This window comes from Octodon degus, unplaced genomic scaffold (assembly GCF_000260255.1).
Source record: "Octodon degus isolate 3935 unplaced genomic scaffold, OctDeg1.0 scaffold00070, whole genome shotgun sequence".
In the NCBI taxonomy this organism is placed as follows: domain Eukaryota; kingdom Metazoa; phylum Chordata; class Mammalia; order Rodentia; family Octodontidae; genus Octodon; species Octodon degus.
Genome location: NW_004524646.1, coordinates 1,007,954 through 1,013,559, shown reverse-complemented (window position 1 = coordinate 1,013,559; position 5,606 = coordinate 1,007,954). Strand labels below are relative to the sequence as shown.

Genomic DNA, 5,606 nt, shown 5'->3' with positions numbered 1-5,606 from the left:
AGCCCTGGGGGCAGGGCTGGCACGGCAGGCCTGGGGATCGAGCCCCTGGCCCCTACACCTGTTTGTAGGTGCTTTAATATGCTGAGCTATTTAGCCAGTATGCTTTTTTTTTTTTTTTTTTTTTTTTTTTTTTGTGGTACCAGAGATTGGATTGAACTCAGGACCCTGCGCTTGCCAGGCAAGCGGTTATTCTACTGAGCTATCTCCCTGGGCCCTTCAAGTACCTGGATCACTGAATACTCTGAACCTGATTCTGAGGGGCAAGTTCTCTTTATTTTATTTTGTCTTTTAAAGAGAATACAAAGCAATGATAGAAAAAAAAATAGAAGTGGTATAGAATTTCACTAAACAAAATGACATGAATTTGATAGTAATTATTGTATTGCATAGTGTTGTCTTTACATCAGTTGTTTAGATTACCAGATATATGCAAGTAACATGGGGGGGGGAGCTACAAGAGATTCATAATAAGAGAAAAGAATAAGCATTAACTGTGGCTCTGCCATTCTGAAACCTGGCACAGCTACTGCCGCCATGCAGGAGCATGACACTCTGCCTTTCTCCTCAGAGGAGAGTTTTTCATTTTTACAGGTTTGAGGCTCCAAAAGGTGGAGATTTGTTGCTGCTTTTTTTTTTTTTTTTGAGGTTTGACAGTGAAGTTCAATGCTCAGAGCATTGCAATATCAAGTGTTGAGCAGCAGAGACAGTCCCAGGCTGTGCCGTGGGCTTCCTTCGTATCTGTCCTTAGGGCTCTCTGCATGCAGTGGGCACTGTGCTGGGAGGATCTGGCACTGCTGGATGCCACAGGGATCTGAAAGGGGTAGCTCATCGTCCTTCTTAAACTTGCCATTGATGGTACCCAGTCCAGGATCAGCCACCAGTCAGTGGCCCACACCAGCCCCACAACACCCACAGCACCCCACGTGGTGGCTGTCAGGGTCCAGTTCTTAGCCAGCTCCTGGTAGTGTGGGTCCAGGAACCTGGTCAACATCATAGCTCTGTCAGTGAACTAGGTCATCCTGGTACTCTGGCTGTACTGTGTAAGCACAAGTACAACACTCGGGTACAAAGGGCCCTGTGCACGCCTGCTGCTATTTTTGATGCCCTCAGGCTATCATTTATATTCCCTTATATTCCCTCTCCCTTTTTAGCAAACAAGATCTCCTCAGCTGTATCTTTGTAGACCACAGATTTACTGGAGTTTCCTTTCTGGCCAAACTCACAACATTTTAAATCATCCTGCTGGGCTCTTTGTTCTTGATTCTCAACATAAATCTGGCTAAAAACCCCAACAATAGCCATGCCACTGTTTCAACATTTGACTGCCTTAAAACTTTTTTTACTAGATTAACTAGTCTGTTGCTCTTCATCTCAGTCTCAGGCAATCTCTGGACATGAACAAAATGCAGGCAAACTTTCTGCCAAGCCATAACACACATAATCTGGGGTCCAACAATCAATGTAGTCCTTCTTCCCAGCAGAAACCTCCCCAACCTGGTCTTTACCAGCAGAGTTCTGTCAGCATTCTGGTCTTTTGAGCTCTGATCATAAACTCCAACACAGAACAGCCTAAGATGTTCCACCTCTACTCTGTCAGGGGATGTCTCTGACTGAACCTTTCTGAACTCTTCCCACAACCATTCTCATAGGCCCTTGAACCACATGGTCAGGTACAGTCACACAGCAGTGTTCCCACTTCTCTGGTACCAAATTCTGTCTTGGTGACTTTTGTCTCATTGCTGAAACAAAACATTCAATACCCAAAGTTTAGAGGGAAAGGTTTATTTAGCTCACAGTTTGTGGAGATTTCAATTCATACTCATCTGGCTCCATGGCAGAGTGGCACATGGCAGAAAGCAACAGTTCATGGTGGTAGAAAATAGTTAAAGCAACAAGAGCAAAAATAGAGGAACAGTGAGCAAGTATGTTTTTTCCTCCCTCACATTATATGCAGGCTTCTAGCCCCAGGGTGGGTGTACCACTCATACCCATGATCCCAGTGCTGAACCATGGGTCGATAAAAATCTCTAGAAGCCTATCCCATGACTGCATGAACTTTTGGGAGGACATCTAGACACAAATCAAAGCACCCATGAGGTCCCATCAGTGACATGATGGGCTGAGAGAAAGGAGTGTTTTTGTTCAGTAAGAGACCCTTGTCTCTGAACATTTGTGTAAATGTGTTCTGCCTTCTTTGAGAATTTTCTGAGATCTATTTGGGCACAGTTTGTGCAGACTTATTCATTACAGCTGTGTTATTGCCTAGCTTGTTACTATATGCATCTTTTCTTGTCCCAGTGGAAAAATGTACCTTGCTCTAATCTAACTAGCTAGTGTAGTTTGGGTACAGATTAATCTTTCCTGTCTTCCTTCTACCCTGATATTCCCTGGCTTTTTACCTGCACAAAAAGTGAAACCTCCTCAACTGTTAGTCCTCCACTGGCTAGTCCCATTCTGCCCCTCCCCTGCCACCACTCCCTTCTTTCCCTTGGGGATTTTTATTTAAGGAAATCTTGTTTTCTGTGTTCACAAACAAATTTCCTTGCTTCTGAAACACGAGCCATTCAATTGGTAGCATGCCAGCATTTGGGAGGAGGAGGCAAAGACTTTTGAGTATTGGTTCCCTTGAATACTAGTGGCCTTAGCTAAATTAGGATGATTGTTCATCTGGGCAAAGCAGGTAGCAATTTCTCATCCTTAACAAATTGAAGAGGGGGGCTCTTGCATCAGACTCAGAACCCCCAAACCAGCTACACCTGGAAGTCACTTCAGAGAAGTGAGCATTTCCTAAGCATTCTAAATAATAGCAATAAAGCAATTCACCACAGGGATTTATAAGCATCAAACCAGGAATTAAACTTAAAAGGAGAAAAAGAAAAAACTGAGAAGACACTTAAATAAGATGTAATCCCAGATGTCCAGTTCACTAAAGACAAACCCAGGAGCAGTGAGGTGGGACAATCTGAAAGCCACCCTGAAGTGATACCAACAAAGCAATTGAATGAAACTTTAGAATAATGAAATAAGCAATAATTTCTTAGAGAACTGCAGAGATGGTGTCCACAGTGAAAATCATGCTTAGTGACTCTAGAGCAGATATAGGTAAAAAGAAAAAAAGAAGAGCTTAAAAATAATGGAAGCCATGAGTAGCCTACTGAGGAAAGAAAGGGAATTCATAAGACAGATTCAAGCAGATATTCAGGAGATTGAAAATCCACTGAAAGTATCCACAGCAGAATGAGCCAATACAGGGACAGAATCTCAGATATAGAAGACAGGCTTGTGGTTAGTGATCATGGGGAGAACAATTTCTTAAAAATAGCTAGAGACTATGAGAAATCAATCCAGCAGCTGAGGCAAAGAATAATAACATGAGGTTGACTGGAATCAAGGATTAGGGCTTAAAGAGAAGACTCCCTTCATCTACCAAAGAGAGATGCACTTGCAGTGCTGTGGGGCAGCATTTGCCAAACCCTTCAATGAAGCTTTTGAACATACAACTTTTTTTTTTTTTTTTTTTGGTAGGACCGGGGATTGAGCTCAGGCCCTTGCACTTGCCAGGCAAGCGCTTATTCTACTGAGCCATATCCCTGGCCCCTGAATATACAACTTAAGGGCATATGCAATCAAGTGAGCAGGGGAAGTGCTGTCTATAAAGTCTACTTTTGTAGATTCAAAACAACAGGAACATATTAAGGCTGTATTAAGTCCTAGGATAAGGAAGCCACTTTGCCAGTGCTTAATGGTTAGATAAACAAGCTCATTTCATCAGAGGAAAACTTTGTGTCCTGAACACATCCATTAATATGCCCAGTATTGTGGTTTGGAGTTTTACAAAGGGAACAGTATAATACAGGACACATTTTATAAGATTATTTTATAATGAATCGCCCAAAGAATCATATACAAAGAGTGCAGGAAATCTATACAAACACTAAAACCAAAAAAATTTCAGCTGAGGGCCTGGATCCCGTGACAATGTCATGCATAAATCCAGCTGAAGACAGAGAGCCAACAGCCAGGTCTCCCACGAGTCCAGCTGGAGGCCTGGATTCCATGACAGTGTCTCATGCAGGCACATTTAATGGATCTGCACGGAGAAGGCCCAAAGGTCAGTAGTGAGAGCTAAAAGTCTGTGCCAGTGGGACAAAGGACCTGTGCTAGGAGGCTGAGGGATCTGAATTCAAACCAGGAAGCAACACTCAAGGTAAGGACCAGCGCCCTACAAAAGTATATCACAGCCATCCTCAGTCACAGTGAGGTCCTGAGCTCCTCTGATGCTGAGGAAATCTGAGTTTCAGGAAAGCCAGTGCAACAAGCTTCTCCGGGAGCTGTGCACCCTCTTCCCCTCCAGAGCCAGGAAGTGATGCTCAAAGTGAAGTCCAGAGCTCCTTCAAGGTGAAGCACAGCCATCTTCAGTGACAACAAGGTCCTGAGCTCCTCCTCCATCAGCCAAGTTCAGCAGGAAAGCCCGTATGACAAGGTCCTCCAGCTGAACAGCCCAGGAGAACCAGCAGCTTCCAACAGCTCCCCAACAGCTTCTCCAAACAGCTTCCCTGATAGCCTTCCAACAGCATCTCCAGTTCTGCCTCTTATGATGCTGGCAACAATCCTCAAGTGGGCCTACCATCCACAGCACCATGCTGGCTCAGTTCACCTGGGTGCTACAAGTTGACCACTAGTTGATCATCCACCATACCCCGAAACGGGTTTCCTACACATAGTTAGGAAAGTCAGTTGTAAGAAAAATGAAGAGGAAATGAGTTAGTGCTCATGAAACCAGGATATTTAATGAACACTTCTCCTGATGTAACAAAAACCATCTTTACTTGTCCCCCATCCCTTTCAACTTTGCCCAGTAGAGGAAATTTTACCCTGCCTTCTCTAGCAGACTTCTAGAATTTTCCACTCACTTTTGAATAATAGAGCACTGCAAACCAAGAATCCAAACTCAGTAACTGGAGTGCTCTGTCCCAGCTATTCAACCCACTTCCAATCTTGGTTTAGCTCAGGCTTGACTCAAACTGGCACCTTCAGTCTCAAGAAAGGAGCTGCTGGCTTTCTCTCTCTTGGTGCTCATTGTTTACCTCTTCATCCACTCTCACTGTGGGATTCTTGCTCTTCTTTACCCAAAGCTGCTGGGATGAGAAGAGGTACGGGAGGCGGCAGCCTATGCTCTTGTGATGTGGCTCTGTGCTCTTCATTGGCTCTGTGCTCCTCATCTGCCTGATGATGCTCAAGCGTGGCTGTCATTGGCAGGCTTATTTTTTTTTTTTTTTTTCTGTAGACATAGGTTTTATTTTTCTTGAATGAACAACTGGAAATTAGAGGCTAGATCACAGGATAGATATGTTTCACTGCATAAGAAAGTGAGTTTTATATAAAAGCAATTTTCACATTTTGCTCCATACCAGTAATATATACGTATTCCAAATGGTTCACATTCATAGTGTTGTCAGTCTTTTTAAATGCAGCTGTTATTTGATGTATAGAGCCATCCCAATGTCAGTTTAATGCACATTTTCCTAGCAATTAATGATATAAGTTCATATAATTTGTAAAGTATCTTTCCAAGTCACTTGGAATTTTGAAATATACCCTTTATT

At 43.3% G+C, this 5,606-nt stretch overlaps 1 pseudogene; it reads right to left on the bottom strand.

Annotated features, from left to right (window-relative positions):
* Nucleotides 1–683: 683 nt before the first annotated feature.
* Nucleotides 684–1,008, bottom strand: LOC101589686 (annotated as a pseudogene).
* Between the last annotated feature and the right edge of the window lie 4,598 nt (nucleotides 1,009–5,606).